Source organism: Ceratotherium simum, chromosome 4 (assembly GCF_057802395.1).
Source record: "Ceratotherium simum simum isolate JZ-2026a chromosome 4, ASM5780239v1, whole genome shotgun sequence".
In the NCBI taxonomy this organism is placed as follows: Eukaryota; Metazoa; Chordata; class Mammalia; order Perissodactyla; family Rhinocerotidae; genus Ceratotherium; species Ceratotherium simum.
The window spans coordinates 15,602,044-15,615,443 of record NC_141903.1 but is presented as its reverse complement, the minus strand read 5'-3'; the positions used below and the strand labels follow the sequence as shown (position 1 = coordinate 15,615,443).

The 13,400-nt window shown below is 34.2% G+C and overlaps 1 long non-coding RNA gene and 1 pseudogene across 2 annotated transcripts in view; one reads left to right on the top strand and one right to left on the bottom strand.

Annotated features, from left to right (window-relative positions):
• The window catches only part of LOC147917204 (uncharacterized), a 107,560-nt gene that overhangs the window by 9,242 nt on the left and 84,918 nt on the right, over positions 1 to 13,400 (top strand). The gene's annotated exons all lie outside the window — the stretch shown is intronic.
• On the bottom strand, positions 649 to 747 carry LOC147917205 (U6 spliceosomal RNA; annotated as a pseudogene).

The window sequence follows — 13,400 nt, the reverse complement described above, 5'->3', positions numbered from 1 at the left end:
CCCTGTCTTCAGACCGCTCTCCAGCCTCCTAAATGCTGCAACATCCTGAGTGTCTTCCTTCTTCTCCCATTGGTCTTCTTCTCTTCTTTCCAGTTATTTACTAGAGCTCAGATCTGCTCTTCTAGATTCAGCCAAAAACTCTGATGTATGTTTTCTGTGAGAAGATTTATCTAATTCTGATCTCTCCAATGGTCTGTCTTAAAATTTCACACTTTAATTGAAATTTCTTGTCTAATTTGCAAGAGTTTTGATTTCTTGTGCAAAAATTTAGGCCAGCCCCGGTGGTTAAGTTTAGCGCGCTCCACTTCAGCAGCCTGGGTTCGGTTCCCGGTGTGGACCTACACCACTTGTCTGTCAGTGGCCATACTGTGGCGGTGGCTCACATACAAAAAAGAGGAAGATTGGCAACAGATGTTAGCTCAGGGCAAATCTTCTGTAGGAAAAGAAAAATTAAATATAATAGTAAAACATAACTCATAATTTTCTTATTAAAATTAATCCCCCATCCCATGATGAAAGGCACCACTATATTTCCTGTTACTGAAACTTGAAGGCTTGGTCATCCCTGACTTTCCACACTTCTTTAGGCTCCTTCTCATCTCAGTCAACACATGCTGGCAGTTCTTTTTTTTTTTTTTTTTTTTTTTACACAGTATGGACCGCTTCATGAATTTACATGTCATCCTTGTGTAAGGGCCGTGCTGATCTTCTCTGTATCATTCCAATTTTAGTATGGACTGCTGAAGTGAGCACAGTTCATCCTTTCTAATGGATGTTGGGTTATAACTAGTTTCCTTTTCCACGGAGTCTGTACCCTGGCTTAAGGTCTTCTTTGGCTCATATGTGCATTATTTTCAGTTCCCTAATTAGTGTTATTACCTTCAGTCTCAATTGGGATTTTACTAACCACTCAAATTCTATCACATCTGACTGTTCTGCATGCATCTTACCCTCCAGTTACATTGGCCTGCCCACTGTTGCTGAATCACTCTTGCTTTTTCAACCATGTGCTTTTGCTTAACACTACTAGCTCTGCCAACAATTGAATTGTCGTATTTGTGTTTTCAAATCCTACATCGCTAAATCCTTTAAAGTTTATTCCGTTATTTATGAAATATTGATCAACTGTTTTTCGAGTGCGTACTATGTGCAGGCATTGAACTAGGCACCTATGTCTTTAGTGCTGAGCTCATCACATGACAGGGTCTCTCTTTTTAAGAAGCTTGTATTATAATGGGGAATCTGACAAGTAAATAGGCAATTATGGTAGGGTGTGATAAGCTTCCACCTCATCATCATCTGGAAACCATCCCAAACCACTTTGGCTCTGCTGAACTCATTGAGATGACTCATTGCCACTTAATTACATTACTAGTTTTTATCTGTTCTCCTATCAGTGATTATACTATTATGTGTTAATCTTATCTCCTTTATTAGATCATAAACTCCTTGAGGGCAGAGAATACATTTTCTATGGCTGAATATATATTATAGCCTCTAGCTTAAAATATTTCACATAAATATACATATTAAATACCTGGCAATTTATAAGAGAGCTATATTTTACCTTTGGGAATCTTTCCTATGTGCTATATAACCATTTCTCTGTCCACATAAAATATAGAAATGTGGTGAGAGGGTAAAATTTGTTTGTGCTTAGTTTACATTAAATGATGGTTTTAAACACATAAATTGAATTATTTGTGCTACTTAAAGTATAATACATATTATAAAATGTTAGGTGCTTATACTTCAGATTTCCTCTGGTACAAAATAATCAATAAATCTTAAAAATAAAGAACCTAAACTAAAATTGTATTTCCAAACTACTATGAAATTTATAAAATATATGCTAATAATCAGAAGCCAAGAGTACAATATTATAATTGTTGTACAACAGATGTTGATCTTTTTAAAAAAATGAGTCTTTTATTAATATAGTTGGATTTAATATAGTTGTATGAAGCAGACTTTTCTGATAGAGTGATCTTTAAAATAAATATAAATGAACTATAACCTTTCAACATTCTCATCAATTAAAAAAAATTATTATTGCATTTTAATCTAATACTAGCTTATTCCCAGATGTTGATTATAATACTTCTTGTTAAATTAACTTTCCGTAAGAACTTTTTTTCTCTTTGCTTTTGGTTTAATTTTTAAAAACAGCTTTATTAAGGTATAATTGACATAAAATAAACTACACATAGACTCATTTTTTAAAAAAATGGTAATGGTAAATGGTATTGTTTTTTAAAATGTTTTCTTTAATTGTTTTTTAAAATGTCAAATTCTTATTATTTGTTGATAGAATATAGAAAGACAATTGATTTTTACATATTGATCTTTTATCCTGCACCTTAGTAAACTCATTTGTTAGTTCTAGTAGCTATTTATAGATTCCATTGGATTTTCTACATAGACAATCATGTTGGCTGTGAATAAAGAGTTTTACTTGTTTCTTTCTAATCTTGATACTTTTATTTCTTTTCCTTCTCTGATTGCACTGCCTACAACCTCTAGTGGAATGTTGAATACAGTAAGTGGACATCCTTGTCTTTTCCTCATCTGAAGAGGAGAGCATTTGGTCTTTTACCATTAAGTATGATGTTAGCTGCAGTTTGTTTATAGTTGCTCTTTAATACTTGGAGGAAGTGCCCTTTATTCCTGGTTAGGAGAGTTTTTATTAGGAATGGATGATGGATTTTGTCAAATGATTTTTCTGCATAAGGTTTTTCTGAAAAGGTCCTGTGTTTTTTTCTTCTTTATACTGTTAATATCATAGATTACATTGATTGATTTGTGAACATTGAAACACTATTGCATTTGGTCGTGTGTATTTTTCTTTTTATGTTTTGTGGGATTTGATATGCTCGTATTGTGCTGAGGATTTTTGCTGCTATGATCATGAGAGATATATTGATCTGTAATTTCCTTTTCTTGTAATGTGTGCCAGATTTTGGTATCAGGGGAATCCTGGCCTTATAATGTGAGTTAGGAAGTATTCCTTCTTAATTTTTAGAAAGTTTTGTGTGGAATTTGTATTGTTCCTTAATTGCTTGGTACTATTCATCAGAGAAGCTGTCTGTGACTGATGTTTACTTTCTGGGTAGATTTTTAACTGTAGATTAAATTTCTTTAATAGATATAGGGTTATTGAAGTCATCTATTTCTTCTTGAGTGAGCTTTGTTAGTTTGTGTCTTTCAAGGAATTTGCCCATTTCATCTAAGGTGTCACATTTATTGCCATAAAGTTGTTCATAGTATTTCTTTATTATTTTTTAACAGCTTCATTGAAATATGATTTACATACCATACCATTCTCCCACTTAACAGGTACTATTCAATGATTTTAGTATATTCATGGGGTTTTCAAACCACCCCAGCTTCTAATTTTATAACAGTTTTGTTTGCCCTAAAAGAAACTTCATACCTATTAGCTGTTACTCCTTATTCTCCTCTCCCTGCCTGCACTAGGCACCCACTCATCTACTTTCTGTCTCTATAGACTTACCTATTCTGGACATTTCATATAAATGGAATAATATGTGCTATTTTTAGACCGATTTATTTTACTTAGAATACTATTTTCATGTTGTTGCATGTGTAAGTACTTAATTGCTTTTTATGGCCAAATAATATTCTGTTGTCTGGAAATACCATATTTTATTTATCTATTCATCATTTAATGGATGTTTGGATTATTTCCACTTTTTGACTGTTATGAATAATGCTGCTATGGACACTCATGTACAAATTTTTGTGTGGACATGTGTTTTCATTTCTTTTGAGTTTGTATCTAGGAGTGGGGTTACTGGATTGTATTTTAACTCTATATTTAACTTTTTGAGGAGCTGCCAAACTGTTTTCCACAGTGGCTGTACCACTTTACATTCCCACAAGCAATGTATGATGGTTCTAATTTTTCCACATCCTCACTAACATGTGTAATATATTGTCTGTTGTTAGTGGGTGTGAAATGGTGTCTTGTTGTAGTTTTATTTGCATTTCCCTAGTGACTAATATTGTTGAGTGTCTTTTTATGTGTGTGTTGGCCATCTGTATAGCTTCTTTGCAGAAATAACTATTCAAATTGTTTCCCCATTTTTTAATTGGGTTTTTGTATTTTTATTGTTGTTTTTATTGTTGACAGGTTGCTTATCAGATACATAATTTTTGATTGTTTTCTCTCATTCTGTGGGTTTTTTCACTTTTTTGATGGTATTATTTGCAGTAAAAAATTTTAAATTTGATGTAATCCAATTTAAATGTTTTCTTTTCTTTTGTAAATTGCCTTATTATTCTTTTAATATCCATAGAGTCTATAGTAATATCCCCCCTTTCAATTCTGATACTATTAATCTGTGTCTTTCTTTTTTACCGCATTTGTCTCGTTAGATGTTTATCAATATTATTGATTCCAAAAAGCCAAGTTTTAATTTCATTGAATTTTTTCTGTTTTCTATTTTCTTGATGTCTGCACTAATTTTTATTATTTCCTTTATTCTTCTTACTTTGGGTTTCATTTGCTCTTCTTTTTCTTGTATTTTAAGGTGAAATCTGAGGTCTTTGATTTGAGACCTTTGTTTTTCAGTGCTTTAGAATTTCTCATCAGTACTGCAGTCGAGGAATCCTGGAAATTTTTACATGCTGTGTTTTTATTTTCATTCACTTAGGAATACTTTCACATTTCAATTTTGATTTGTTCTTTGACTCATGGGATATTTAGAAGTATGTTATTTAGTTTCCAAATATTTGAGGATTTTTCCAGAGATCTTTCTCTTATTGATTTCTAGTTAATATTATGGTCATGGAGCATATTTTGTATGACTTGAATAATTTTAAATGTATAATGTTTTATGATGCAAAATGTACCACACATAAAGGTAAATGTTTTGTGTGTAGTTGGAAAGAATGTGTTTTCTTCTCTAGCTGGGTGGAGTGTTCTATAATCAATTAGGTCAAATTGGTTGTAGTGTTTTTTAAGTCTCCTATATCCTAATTGATTTTCTGTGTATTTGTTCTGTTAATTATTTAAAGAGAATATTGAAATCTCCAACTATAATTGTGGATTTACCTATTTCTCCTTGCAACTTAGTTTTTTTTTTTTTTTTTGAAATGTGTCTTGACACTCTCTTCTTAAGTGCAAAATTATTTAGCACATCAGGTCTTCCTGGTGAATTCACCTCGTTATCTTTTGAAGTAAACTTCTTTATCCCAGATAATATTCTTTTCTCTGGTCTTAATTTTGTCCAATATTACAGAGTCACTCCAGCTTTATTTTGATTAGTGTTGCTATGGTATATCTGTTTGCATCATTGCTTTTAACCTGTTGGTGTCTTTCTATTTGAAGTGCATTTCCTATAGGAAGCACATAATTGGGTTTTGCTTTTTTATCCAGTCTGACAAAATTTGCCTTTTTATTGGAGTGTTTAGAACATTTATATTTTATAGGATTGTTGATAAAGTTTAAATCTACCATATTGCTATTGTCCCACCTGTTCTTTCTTCCTTTTTTCCTCTGCTTTCTTTGTAATAATTGGGTAGTATTTTTGATTCCCTCTTGTCTCCTTGTTGACTTATTAGTTATCATTCTTTGCTTTGTTATTTTAATGATTGCTTTAGGATTTATTTAATTAAAAATATGGATTTTTAGCTCTGAATAATAATCTGTTGTCTGGATGTACCACAGTTTATTTCACCTACTGAAGGACATATTGGTTGCTTCCGAGTTTTGAATAAAGCTGCTATAAACATCCATGTGCAGTTTTTGTGTGGTCATAAGTTTTCAACTCCTTTGAGTAGGATTGTTCTTCATATTCAGAGGTCATGCCCGTTACAGGAGACACCCCAACTTGCACCTTTGATCCACCTTTTCCAGTCTTATCCTGCTACCTTGCCGCTGGGGCCCACTCTCTTGATTATGGGGCCCACTCTCTTGATTATTCTACCATCTCTTATTCAGTGTTGATATTTCTTAAGTACTTTTTAATATCATTTTAGTTTGATTCATCTTCTCTTTGAATTATGGACTGAACTGTAAGACATATAATTTTCTAAAAGCCCATAACTTCTTAACTACAGTTACCAAGTTTTCTTTAGTCATTTGTTTTAATTCTTTAGTTTCACCCTTTGTCACTTTCACAGGTCATCAGCACACTGAAAGTGAGGAATAATTTTGGTTAAATAAATTTTTTTGTTTCTTTAAGAAATGTTACTATGAATACGCGTTTATTATTGTAGTGTTTTAAAATCTCTTGAAATACATTTGATTATATTTGCCTAATTTGCCTATATTTGCCTAATAAGGATCTCTCGTCTTAAAAACTAAATAAATGTATTGAGTATCAAACATCAAGTTGGACCAAATTCATTTTTATTGAACTGGATTGCTTAAACATGAGGAATTTTAAGTCTGAGTTATATGGATTTGATTATTACATATAATAAAGTGTGGTTATTATGTAGGCTAATTTTACTAGCCATTCTCAATATATGAGGAATTAAATGGTAACAAGGAACAGGAAGTTTTGAGAGTGTATTCAATTCACCAGTATAAGAGAAATTCTTAAGGCTGACCTGATGGCAGAATATTTAGTTGGATAGAATGATGATGGAAAATGCTGGGTTGAATAAAACCATAGTCATGCCATATGAAGTTGATAATCGTCTTGCTTTCCATCATTATAAGTCTTTGGTTGTCTGAAAAGTACAATGCAAAATCCAAAATCACCACCTGTTATCTCTGATGGTTAGGTTGACTACTAGTGATTTTTATCCTTTTTTCCACTGCTTTGCTGTATTTGTATACAATGCATGTGTAGTTTTTGTTATGAAAATTAATTTAAAAAACCTTTTGGCCGTACCAGAATCTGTTTTCTAAATTTGTAATTGATGTATTAGGATAATCCAACTAACTTCATACACTTTTTCTTTAGAAGACTTTGAATACAACTATTTCATTAATCAAAGGATTATTTGGGTAAGTTTAGCATCAGGTTAGAATGGGGGGATAGAAGAGAAATATAAACCTGACATACTTTGGAAATTACTAGCAGTGGCATCCTCATCTTTCCTATCACCAATAGTTAATGTATAGGGCACTTTGGATTGCCATATCTTTAAAGAGAATTAGCTTCTACAAGACCTAAATATCAAGGGCTTGGTGACAGTAGTTTATTTTGCAGTTAGCAAGATAAGTAAGTATCTCAGCATTCCAGACCCGATAGAATTCCTATAGCCATTGCAGAGAGCTGACTATATTGATATCTCGTCACTTTGCAGTTATAGCCTTCGCATGAGAAGTTGCTGTCCAAGGTGACTGGTATTTCTTTCCCATGCATTCTAAACACCAGTAATACCAGAGCTGACTGAGATCCCCTGTCAAATTCTCCAGACTCCTGACATATGACCATTGGTCAATAGTTTCAAGTTAGCATTTTCAATGTATCTTTAAACTTCAAGCTTTTCTGTGGGGCTTCTGGAGCTGGAAAGGTGGCCTGGGGTGAAGGGGTGGGGGGAAAGCTTACTACATTCTACTGGTAAATCTGAAGGTTAAGACTAGGTGAAAAATTATTTTTATGAGAAGGAAAATTGGCCATTAATTTGATTCTATGATCCTTGGGCCCAAGAAAAGTAAATAAAGGAGAGCCCTTGTTAAATTCACACAAGGGTATATTTCTGTCCTTTTTCCTATGACATTGGGAATGATTAATTGGGGTTTTCCCATCATATCTCACAAAGTCAAAAAAACTACAGGAGGGCTGATGGTTTATAAGTTTGAAATATAATCATCTCATGGCATGAAAATTTTCTTGGGCAATTTTTTGACAGCAGTGAGATGAATGGTCAATGATGTGTACTAATTGTAATTTACAGTTAACGCCTTTGAATGCTGTCATAGAAATGATCTCATGTATTAAGGAGTCACAATAGATGCATTCATGTAAATGAAAGACAGTTGAGTGGATGTAGGATTAGATTTATTTAATATTGTCTTAGGAGTAAAAACTAAGGTCAGTCAATAAAACTTACAGAAATAGAAGAAAGAATTTGTCAGAAAATAGAGTTATTTTAAAAAATGTAATTAGCTCTCTCTGTAGATGGTGAATTCCCTGTTGCTGAATTGGATGTTCAGTACTGGGGCAGGTGGCTTCTGATATCATTCTCATTTATTGAATATTTGCTATGTATCTACATTGTAGTAACAAACTCAAAGGCTTCCCAGGACAGATAAACTCAATGTAAGGCAGTGGAAAGTGGTGCCTATGGCAAATTGGAGAATGCCTTTTCTGCTTAAAGTCATTTAAATTCAAATAAAGTTCGTTGTGCTGGCCAAACAAAATTTGTCACCTGGGTAACCACTGGATCTGTTGTGGTAGGCATATTCATATACAGGATTTTCATTTTATCAGTAAAATGAACACTACATTATTCTGGTTTTACAAATAAGGATCTGAAATTAAAGTAAGTTGGGTAATTTGTCCAAGGTCAAATAGCTATATGGTGGAAGAACTACGATCAAACTCCAAGTACATTCTGTCATGGTTAATTCATTTTATCTTCCTGATAACACAGACATTAAGAGGTTAAATCACTTATCTAATGTTCCCAGGTAATTTTTGAAAAAGCCCAAACTGGTACATTGACCACTTTATTCCAATTCAGTTTAGATTCTTTCATTGACATCTATTGATGCCAATGCCATTTTATAGATGATACAATGGGTCCTTGGGAAGGGTTATCTATATATAATTTCAGGCTTGGTGCCATATGGAAAATGAGACAGGGAGACACAGAATCAGACCTTTATTTAAACAAAATAGTTGACTACAAATAAGGTATGGTGAGTATAGTGGGTTGAATAGTGTCCTCCCAAAATTCATGTCCACTCAGAACCTCAAAATGTGGCCTTGTTTGGAAATAGGGTCTTTGCAGCTATAATCAGTTAAGGATCTAGAGATAAAATCATCCTGGAATTAGGGTGGGCCCTAAATCCGATGACCGTTGCCCTTGTAAGAGGAGAGGACACATAGAGAAACACAGGCACAGAGGAGGTAGAGACATAGAGAAGAAGGCTATGTAAAGACAGGCAGATACTTGGTTAAATACTGCTACAAGCCAAGGAGTGCTGAGGATTTCCGGCAACCACTGGAAGCTAGGATAGAGGCATGGGGTTCCTGAGTGTTCCTGAGAGCCTCCAGAAGGAGCCAACCCTGCTGACACCTTGGTTTCAGACTTTTAGTTTCCATAACTGTGAAAGAATAAATTTCTGTTGTTTTAAGCCACATAGTTGGTAGTACTTGGTTGTAGCAGCCTCAGGAATCTTATCTGGTGAGATATTCCCAAAACTCTGCCTATCCTTCACTTCCCTCTCCCAACCACTCATATACCTATATGCTTTCCAGCTTTGGTTCCCTGAAAATATCACCACTAGAATTCTATTGAAGAATATTAATAGATTCCTATAAAAAAAAATATGTTACCTGGGAAGAGTAAAACATAAAGCATTAACATAATAGCAGAGTTCTTTAAAAAAAATGATGATTGTTTCTAATATCTTACTATATAGAAGCTCTTATGCTGATTTGGACAGTATTTTAACTGGATTTGAGTGAAGATATTTGAAGGTAAAAGTCAAATGCTTCTGGCTATTAGTTTCTGAAAGTCGCAATTATTATAAATCATAAATATATCTTGAAAGCATATTTTATATCACCTTAATGTACTAAAACTCATGGTGGTATAGAATACTTGATTATAGTTTGCAGCCCAAAGGAAGGTACTTTTAAAGCAGTAGATTTAAATTTGATATTGAATGTGTTCTCTATTTTTCAAGTATAGTAGGACTACAAATTCATGTGCCAGCTGAAAATCTGAGAAGATAATTAAGCCTGTATTTCTTACCACTTTAGGTTACTTGGAAGGGTAAATATTTTAATGGGTACATTTTTCTACTTTCTCTTCAGGTGCTTGTGTGCAGGCTTTATTAAGCATAAGGAAATGAACCCAGTCTAAATTTATGGCAAGTCTTTTTATTCATAATAGAATAAAGCGTAATTTTTACTTCCTCTGCATAAAACGTGCGTACATCTCCTGTATAAATTTGAATTATTTTCCTCGTTTTCTTAGAGATGATGATTTCTTAAGAGGAATTCTAGCAAAACTTCTGAAGTGATATTGAGAGGGTAGAACCAGGGGTGAATGATGAATTTAGGTGTTATTTCATTTTTTTTTTAAGCCTAAGACTTATACAAGCTGTTTTGTCCTACCAGTGCAGCACTTTGAAATTTCTGGTATTTTCTTGTCCCACCCTCATTGGCTTCTGTAAATACTGTTTCTGTATTATTCTAGATCAGAGTTTCTCAACATTGCACTACTGACATTTTGCGCCAGGTAATTCTTTGTTTGGGATGCTGTCTTGTACACTGTAGGATGTTTAGCAGCATTTCTGGTCTTACCCACTAGATACCAGTAGCATTCTCTAGTAGTGACAACCAAATACATCTCCAGACCTATTGCCAAACGTCCCAGGGGGAACAAAATCACCCCTGGGTGAGAAGCACTGACGTTTACGTGCATTTCCTCCTTGATGTTGAATCTATTAAAGGACTCCCTGAGGATTTGGGAATGATTGGTTGCATCCTTTGATTTCCCTCATATCGATATTACAGACTACTGGAATTTTAGAATTAATTCCAAAGTTTCCTTATACAAATTCAAAATTTGAGGTTAAAAAAGCTATGATTACCTCACCCAGCCACAGACTGGTAGAAATTGGCCTAGACCCTATCACTCTTCACATTTTATAGTCCTTGTTTACCTTCCCTTGATTAGGATTCACTAATGCTACTATGCATTTTAATTTTTCCTTACTCTTATGTCTCAAAATCTCTCCATCTTTATCCACCTTTTCTCAGTAATTCCTTCTTCATTGTCTAGAATTCCAATTTTTCCACTCTACTCCATGGGTATTTCTAGTTTAGTGCGGTAGAAAAATTAATATACTGGGTTTTTTTGCATTAAATCATACTTTAAGTGCATTGGTTTTTTTTTTTTTTCTATTTAATCATTTTTTTCATTTAGCAAGTATTTATTGAGTGTTTTCCAGAGTCAGGCCTTGTGCAAGATTCTGGGCATCTAATAATGAATGAGACTGCTTCTAACTATTGAACCAATGCTAACTTTTGACACTAACAAACATGTCCTCGTAGGGCATTAATAAAACTTCTCTTGGCTTTTTCTTTCCTATACCTCTCATTAGCTCAAATCTGGTTATGCAGCCATGAGCGGGTCTGGCATTTCTCTGCTTTCAGGTTCTCTAGTTTCATTTGCCAAGCACTTTAATATTTACCATATGACCTCTGGGGACCTCCCTTCCCACCCATGAACATCCAACCATTGTCATCTCTCCACTTCTTCAGAGGATCCACATATTGTTCTCTTCTAAAAAGTGGAGCCTCATTTTGTTGTTCCCTTACTTAACTATCTGCTTCTCTGAGGATTTGCTGGTTCATTGTTGGCCGACCATGATATAATTTTTCCGTCAGTCACCTGAGCCACTTTACTGTGTAGAAGACTTCTGTACAATAGAAATAGTGTGTGAACTACATATGTACTTTTAAATTGTCTAGTAACCACATAAAAAAGATAAGAAACAGTACAAAATTAATTTTATTAGTATGTTTTATTTAACCTAATATAGCAAAATTATTACCATTTTAACATGTAACTAATATAAAAATTAGTAATGAGATATTTTATGGGTTTTTTTTGGGACAAGTCTTTGAAATCCAATGTTTATTTTACGCTTAGGGCACATCTCAATTTGGACTAGCCATATCACAAGAACTCAAAAACCCCATGTGGCTAGTGGATAGCCTATTGGATGGCAAAGACTTAGAGTATTAATTTTTCAGGGCTACCATACCCAAAGTGCAGAAAGTCCCAGCAAAGGGGTTATGATGTCCCTAAGACTGACACACTCTCCCGCTCCAGAGATATGTTATCTTTTCTATTGTCTTTTAAGTTTTTTTCATTTTGTCATTAGAAAATCCGTTTGAGTGTGTGTTTCATGGAAAAGAAAGAGTTATTCCTGTTGGATTCCTCACTGTAGTGAATGTAATAGTCTGGGGTTTACACTATTATGTCCGTATAAAGCATGTTGTACATCTCCTAACAAGACTGCCATTCATTTTTTCAATAAATCCTGCACAGAGGTATTAGGGTCTGTGAACTGACAATTGATTTACTGCCTGGAAAATTATTCTTTATTGATTTATATTACATGGAGGCGACTGCAAATCTATAGTGTCTCTAACCAGAGAGAAAATGCTCAAGTTAGTGTCATTCTTACTTAGACAGGCAATTCCAAGTAGGAGAATTGGTTTAGCACCTCTAGGTGACATCTACATATTATTCAATTATGAATTCCAGTAATCCATGAATTATAATACATAAAGCAAGTGAGAGCAGGATAATTAATTTAAAAAAAACCCCAAAGTGTCCTTTGTGCAAACAAGTATTTTAAATGTCAACCTAGCATTTTCTCTGTGGAATTGAACACCTCGGCTTGATTTTTCCTAGAGATTCTTCCTCATACCTGGCTTGTTATCTACATATTGAAAATGCAAAAGTGTTTCAAATGAGTAAAACCTTTGAGACAGAAAGTGCTCCAGGTTGATTAATCAAGTTAGGGAACGTTTCTAAAAACTATATTAAAATGATTTACTTAATTTCTATGAGCTGCTTCAGGAAGCTCTCTGAGATTGGGAAGGGACTGAGATCACCTGCCATCTTGCCCTGCCTTCATGAGCCTCCTTTTGTAACCTGTTCTAATCGAAAGGCTTCTGTCTAGAACATAACCTGAATTTAACTTAAATGCAAAGAGACAAAATACAGCAGTACGTTAGATTACTGCTAGGGCAGAGGGCAATGGAATTGGTAGGATTGCTACATATATATACTCTGGGTACGTGAAGTGGCTTTGGGGGATCTACAACTCCCCTGAAATTCTAGGCAAAACATGTACATGTTTGAATGTGCCTTTTTTTTTTCCTAAGGGGAGGGTCTATATATCAGATTCTTAAATTTATCCCAGACCTTCAAAAAAATCTCAGACGTGCATTGCAGGTTTGCTGTTGATTCCACAGCACCTAGCACAGTGCTTAGCAAATAGCAGGGCTCTAAATATTTGTTGAATAAATGAAGGCTCTCAAGTTGTGTCAGCACGTCAAGTGGGTTTCCTGGAATATTCTAGTTTGTCCAAAGGGAAATTTTTTACTTTGCCTAGTTTCTTGCAGTGCCCACCAAATGTAGTCACAGTTTAATCAACAGTATTTATATTTGGAGGTAAGCAAAGACTGCCACTTGGAATTTGAAGCCCAACCTTTTGATCTGAT